Genomic DNA, 7,987 nt, shown 5'->3' with positions numbered 1-7,987 from the left:
TATCTAAAAATTTAATGCTCTACAGATATCATGCTTCTTATGATTGAATCTAATTAATTACTGAGTTAGCTTTTGCAAAAATCTAGGAATTGTTTGTTCAGGAATTCACTATTTTGTTTTTTTTTTCTAAAAAAAAATTGAGAGAAAATTTTTTTTTTTTTTTTCAAAGGTTTGAGATATCTCCCTTGAATTTTCATTACATTCCTATTGAGTGTGTCTATTCCTCAGGCAAAGCATGCTATGCAACCAATTCCCAGATTTAGAATCTTGTTGTCCTCAACAATAACTCTAAACTAGATGTGAAGCAATTCTGCGTACTCAAAATACACACATAGATCAAAACAGAAAACATCATAATATCAACAGGAAGTACTAAAATGTGAGTTATATCTCAATACAGTACCAAAAGAAATAAAAGAAACTAAAAGTCTAGAAAAGAAGACAAGAGATGGAAAAGAGATGGTGGTGAAACAAGTAGGTTCTCAGTCATGATTCAGCTAATCATCATCTGAAATGTCCTCTGATGTTGTCTAATCGGCTGCCACTACTGCATTTGGTACCCGTGGTGGTTCTGGTCTCCATCCAGTAAAGTTAATGCTCAACTTTTCACACACAGCCTCAAGTAGCCTTGTATTATACTGTATCTGTCCCTGCAATTCCAAAATAATTGGTGAATCTGTTTGAAATAGAGTAGCAGAGTGTCCCTGTGAAGTGGAGGGAATATCAGCTGCATGTGTTGGTGGCTGATGTAAGGGAATTTTCAAACGTTTATTGTCGTCTGATTTTTTTATACAAGATAAAAAAAGTTCCCACCCAAGTGCATCTTCTAACTCAGAATCCTGTATATCTTTGTGTGAGCCTAACACCTGCTTGTATGCAAAGTTGCAGAATTAGTGAACTGTGACTCAATTTCCCTTCTGGTCTTGCATAAGTGATGTTCTGGAGAATCCGATCAGAGAGTATAGCAACAATATTGAGATTATTTTCACTAAGGAGTACACATATAAGAGTTGCTCGCTCAATGTTGACATCAGTGTGATTGTTGGAAGGAAAGATGTTGTTGTTAATGAATTGATGCCAAAAACGTGCAACTGCATTCAGGTTAGCTCTGTTCAACTTATCAGGAATAGAAGGTTTGCTTGACTTGAAGCTCCATTTGGAATGTGGGATTGTAACACTTAATTTTATAGTGTTTGCTGCTGCAGAAATATGGTTACTGTACAATATCTTGGATTTGTTTAAGGGTTCAAAGTACTTGAGAAGCTTATGAAAGACACATTCCAAGTTAGAATTGTAGCTAGTTCCCAATAAGCTCTCTATGGTGCTTGCATCAAAACGAACCGAAACTCCTCTTACCCAAGACAACCTGCTCTTAGCTACCTCTTCCTTGTTGGCATTAGAACAAAATTCTTTCAAAATAGAGTTGTAGCTGACAGATGGAAAAGTGACTAGTTGCTCCCACTTCCTTCTTTTGTTCACTTCTAATATTGGTGATTGTTCTGGCTGATCAAGGTCAATCTTTCTCTCCTTGATGAGGGTTTTGGGTAGAAACCAAGTTTGATACCTCTATTGACACTATGGATAAGAATATGTCCTTATCAAAGGTGGGTTGTGCCTCTCTAGTTGTAGGTGCTCTACTTTTCTTATTCTGTGAGACTTTATTGGCAGGTTGTGTCTCCATGAAAACTGCTTCTCTGGCCTTTTGTTCTTGGAGATATTACTGATTGGTTGCAGCTCTCTATCTACAGCTACCTTTGGCCTCTTGTGCTTTGTAATGGTACCCTGAAAATCAGAAAAGTCCCAATAGCATATAAAATTCAGCATATTATTATCACAAGCATACCAACCAATTCCCAGATTTATTGTGGACAATAAATCATAGCAATCATATCAGTCTCCATGGAATAGATTTTATATTTTTCAGATGATCATGTGAAGCATTCATCTAAATACCTTAACCAACAACCAACGAAAAATAAGAACTTCCATTCAAAGTTGACAAGTGTCATTTACAATGCTCAACAACACATCATGTATCAAGCATAACACATTTAAAAGCAAGTGGGTGGTAGTTACCACCGAAGAAATAACCATATGCAATATTTAGCAATGAAAGAATAATGGTAAACAATGAAATTAGAGCACAAAGAAGGATAGAAGTAACCGAATTTGAATTTTTTTCAATTTAGAATATGGCTCCTTGAGATTATCATGAATATCCTTGTACTTTATCATGCTTGCATCCCTTCTTAGATGTTGGATACTTTCATGCTTTCCAAGTCTCAAGTTGAATAAACTTATTTCATTTGAATACATTCTTGAGGTAGTTATAATCTTATAATTCAAAATACTTTTGGTATCCACTTTGGATCCATAGAGGTTAGTCATTGATCATCAATTCATTATACTCTCATAAAGATCAATAATACCACACACAAATTGAGCATAATAAGTTAAACAATCAATTTAGCATTAAGCACAAAGTCATTAACATTTCCACAGTTTCTTTTTCATAAACCCGTAAACTTGTAATTAAAACTGGGAATTCATCAATAATTAAAAAATTCTGAATTTTGGATATGGTATAGTACACATCTCAAGCTTTCTAACAAGATATATATCATATCAATCATAGTTCTATAGCTCAAAATATGATCAGTTAAATTTGCTGCATTGAAACAGAGTATTTAACAAAATAATTCTAATCACGAATTTACTGGGAATAGTGTACATTTCCAAAAATTCTTAAAAATTTTAGTATTAAACTTGATTGAGTTATCTTTGTAATGCCACTGGTTTCATTCTCAAAGAATTTGTATAGCTCAAGTTATGCTCATTTAAGTAAACTAGTTCATAATAGAGTTTATGTCAAAATAACTATGTTCACGAGATTTCTGGGAGCATTATACTTGATTAAAAATTATGAAAATTTCCAGAATTAAATTTTGTCAAGTTATCTTTCAATCAATGGCCACCGGTTTCACTTAAAAATGATTTCTGTAACTCAAGATATGCGTAAAACAATTCAGCTGTGTCGGAAATCAACATATAAGTGAACAACAATATATAATCATGTTCTATTCATAATTTTCAACATTTAAACCAAGAACATATGATTTTGTCCATTACCTAAGGCCTAAAAGATACATACATCATATTCATTAGATTCACATGTGAATAAGCATAACAGGTAATGATACTTGATACATTGGCCCTTGTAATCAAGTGGAGACTTTTTCTTACCCATTGCTGCTTTCTTTGGATTTTGAACCTTCTAGGTTCCACTTTGCGAATGTTAGAAGCTTTGGCTGAAGTTCCATTACTTCTTTGATTGATAATTCCATCATTGGGCCTAAAAAGCATTTTTCTTGATGATTCTTTTTTCTCTTGACCTTTTTGTCCATCATTTTGAATAATTGTTTGCACATTGAAAAAGCTAGGAGGACTTTTTGGTACCCATTTCATCTTGGGTCCTTGAGCGTTAGGAATAACATTTATAGAAGTTTTGACAACCCAACCCAACTTATTTCTCATGTAAAAATTTATTCTATGATAGCACAAATGAGAAATATGTCCTATTTTACCACAATAATTACATACAATGTGTTTGCAAGATAGCTTGTTCTTTTCAAGCTCAACTTTAAAAATTTTGGCTTTCTTGCTATTATCATTATCCAAGCTATTATTTTCACAATCATTTATAGGTTTTTCATGTACAAAATTATCATTATTATTTTCATTTTCAAACATAGAATATGAGCATGTAAGATTATCAATTATAGAGAGTTTGGATGATAATTCCTCAACTTGATTATCAACATCAATGCAATTTTTAAGAATGGTTGAGGGTTCACAATTCAAGGATATGCCCGCTTCTTGAAAATCATATATATTTTTCAAAGATTCAATTTGATTCTCAATGAAGCAAATACTTTGTATAGAAGCCAAATTTCTATTTTTCAAGTTCAACAAGCTATCATTGAAATCATCATATGCACATTGCAAATTATCATGTTTAGGACTATAATCAAGGTTTGTATTATTTACCTCAACTTGAATGCCATCATTGTCACAAAGAGGTTTTGAGCTTCTTTGATCACTTTCAATCTCTTCTTGAGTGCATTCATCATCTTTTTCTTCTTCCAATGGATTTTGCTCTTCTTGCACTCTATATGCATCTTTATGCACAAAATCATGCTTGACAAGATAGATAGTAATAAGAGTATCCCATATATCTTTAGCATTCAGGCAATGTTTAATCTTAGCATATGCATCATCATATACACTTTTTCTAAGCATTTGCATAGCCTCAAGATTGAAGACAAAACATCTTTTATTGAAATCATTCATGCATTCTTCCATTTTCAATGAAAAACCTTTATATACAACATGCCACATATAAAGATGAATTGATTGAATAAAAACTTCCATTCTTTTTACCTAATTTACAAAATCCTCACCATCAAAGAATGGTGGTTTATCACATTCAAAGACTTGCATTTATTTGTTTGATTTAAAATTAAATTATATTGGAAGCCCCAACAAGGATCTTTAACTCTAGATGGTTAAACATCTAACTGAGCACTAAGCTCTGATACCACTTGTTAGGAATGTGGCTTCCATACTCAAGAAGGGGTGAATTGAGTATTATAAGATTTTCGCAAAAGCCCCCTTCTAGTTTCTAAATAATCATTTCAAACAACTTTGATATGTGAAAAGTTAAACAATACATTCAAACAATCCATAATATATAATATATCACAATTAAAGAACTTATACTGGCACATAGAAGATATTAAAGAAGCAATTAAAGTGCTAGAAATAAAGAGTTTAGAGTTTAGAGTTTAGAGAATTGCAAATACAATATGTCCTGGTTCGGTCACCACCACTCGTGACCTACGTCCAGATTGAAGCCGCTCGATCAACTCTTTCACTAATGGTCAAGCTTCACGGGTGCTTGACAAACCTTTTACAATCTTCAAAGACTTCGGGTTCTTGGATACCTTACAATCTCCAAGTTTACGGGTACTTGGCAACCTTAAAATTCACTCCAAATTTACTTAGGTATTTGGCTACCTCTCAAACAATGGGTCTCACAACCCTTTCAACTCAAGAACATAAGGAGAGAAATATTTGGAAATGAATATACACTCTCAAAGTGTGGATATACAACTTGAAGCACTATGGGTATATGGATTTTCAAGATATGAGCTCAAATATGTTTGATCTTTGAACTATATGAAAGAATATGCAAATGATAGTGTAGAAGCTCTCAAAGCATGCTTAATATGTGTAGGAATGATGCCCAATGTTTTTGAGTCATTGTGAATGCATATATATTGTTTTCATTGAAAAAACTAGAAGCATTGGAAAACTAGTCGTTTATAGCCGTTGGAAAACTAGCTGTTAGAAAACTAGCCGTTTATATGTACCAAAAAAAAAACTAGCCGTTTATAGCCGTTGGGATCTCATTTGAAAAACTAGCCATTTTATAGTTGTTTATAGCAGTTGGAACCACTTTTGAAAAACTAGCTGTTGGGATCTGTTGCAGTGGTAGTCGATTTCCAACTTGACATCAAGAAAATTGTTTCGTATTTTGGCTATAATTTGAGTTATACTTATCGGATTGATGTGATCTTGGTCTCTTTGGAAATATAAAAGAGAGATATACAACTTTTATGAAGAACACAATATCCAAATCCATCATATTAGATAAGGAAAATTGTATGGAAGACAGCATCAAAATTAAACAATAAATTTTAAGTTCAAATGTGTTATAGCTTATTTCCAACTACTTTTTGTGAAAGACCTTGACTTGATAAATATATTTTGAAGTTATAAAATATGTCAAGGATCTTTTTCATGGATTTTTCAAATTTCTTTCAAGTATATAAAAGTTATGATTATGCAATTTGAAAAACACGTTTACTTTGAGAAAAACTTTGAGCTCATGCAATGCAATCTATCATATACCCTCACATATATTCTAAGTTCTAAAGATATATTTTAAATATGGTTTTAGACTTAGCTTCATGTCTTGTGTCTTGGATATTTACTTGAGCTTGATGCTTTGACTTGTTGGATATGACAATGCTTGACACTTTGTTGGTTTTGATCATTTTTCTCCATGGTTATGATATTGAGCTTCTCTTGGATGTTGTCAATGGTTTGTTGTCTTTGATCTTAGTGTTGGTCTTCTAAATATTCCTTGTTGCTCTTGATCCAATCATCTTGCCACTTTGATATGTCATTACTCTTCTTGTGTGGCTACATCATACATCTTCAATATCCACATATGGTTGATGTTTTTTGCTCTTGGTTACACTATGTTCTTTTTGTTGTTTCCACTTTGTAATCATCAAAACATATATTGTATCTACATATGGCTCGATGGTGACAAAAGAGGTGGTCCACGGTGGTGAATGGGAAGAGCTATGGTGGGTCGGTTGTGGCTATGGGTCTTCGGCTAAGGTTTGGAAAAAGAAACAAAGGTTCTAAAAAATCTAAAACAAAATTTTGAACCAATGGTGGCGCAAATTGCTTGAAGTTACAGAAACTTTCATTCAGTGGCGCAAAATACGCGAGAATTGGTTCGAGGCACGAACGGTATTTTCTTTCTTCGCGCAAAAGGTGCTTTTTGGCTCCAATCTACAGAAACTTGGAATTGTTGGCGCCTTTTGCGCCACTTTGATGCTTCTTGCGCCTTTGTTAATTTTCTAACCATTTTTCTTCTCACTTTCCTCTTACTCAGTCATCTCAAATTAAATTCTATACCAAAATTTTCCATCTCTTAGTCAAAAAAAAAATTCAAATAAATAAATAAACTAACAAAAACAATAAAATAAAAATAAAATAAAAACTAATAGAATAAAAACAAAATAATATAAAAAAATTGAAAAACTTATTGGGTTGCCTCTCAATTAGCGCTTGTTTTACGTCCCGAGCCTAACATGAGTAATCTAATCCTTAGGTGAAGAGAGAGGAACAGATATCTGGTCCTTGTCAATCTGTCCTCCATGATACAGCTTTAACCTGCAACCATTAACCTTAAAAGGATCATCAATACCAATTGGAGAAATTTCAACAGTACCATATGGAAATACTTGTTTTATGACAAAGGGTCCTGACCAGCAAGACCTGAGCTTACCTGGGAACAACTTCAGCCGAGAATTATAGAGTAATACTTGTTGTCCCGGCTCAAAATCTTTCAGGATAATCCTCTTATCATGCCACTTCTTTGTCTTCTGCTTGTAAATTTTAGCATTCTCATATGCAGCCAACCTAAACTCATTAAGCTCATTTAATTGCAAAAGTCTTTTCTCATTAGCAGTTTTCACATCAAAATTAAGGAATTTAGTTGCCCACATAGCTTTATGTTCTAATTCTACAGGAAGGTGACAAGACTTACCGTACACCAGTTGGAATGGTTACATACCTATTGGGGTCTTAAAGGTTGTCCGGTATGCCCAAAGCGCATCATCAAGGTTCTTTGACCAGTCCTTCCTTGAATTTCCCACAGTCTTCTCTAGGATTTGCTTCAGCTCCCTATTTGAAATCTCACCTTGTCCACTTGTCTGCGGATGATAAGGTGTCGCCACATTATGATTAACTCCATACTTAGCAAGTAGACTCTGAAACTGCTTGTTGCAGAAGTGGGATCCTCCATCGCTTGTGATAGCTCGTGGAACTCCAAATCTGGTGAATATGTTCTTTCGTAAGAAAGACAACCACTTTAGCATTGTTTTTCGGAAGAGCCGCAGCTTCCACTCACTTTGACACGTAGTCTACAGCCACCAAGATGTACTGATTAGAGCAAGAGCTGGGAAAGGATCCCATAAAATCTATGCCCCAAACATCAAATATTTCTATTTCTAGAATGCTATTCAAGGGCATATCATTTCTGCTTGAGATGATCCCAGTTCTTTGGCATCTGTCTCATCTCTCCACGAAAATTCGAGCATCCTTGAATATGGTGGGCCAATAGAAT

Source organism: Gastrolobium bilobum, unplaced genomic scaffold (assembly GCF_033153095.1).
Source record: "Gastrolobium bilobum isolate Gb01-03AN ecotype WA unplaced genomic scaffold, APGP_CSIRO_Gbil_v1 utg7510, whole genome shotgun sequence".
NCBI classification, from domain to species: domain Eukaryota; kingdom Viridiplantae; phylum Streptophyta; class Magnoliopsida; order Fabales; family Fabaceae; genus Gastrolobium; species Gastrolobium bilobum.
This window is presented reverse-complemented; position numbering follows the sequence as displayed.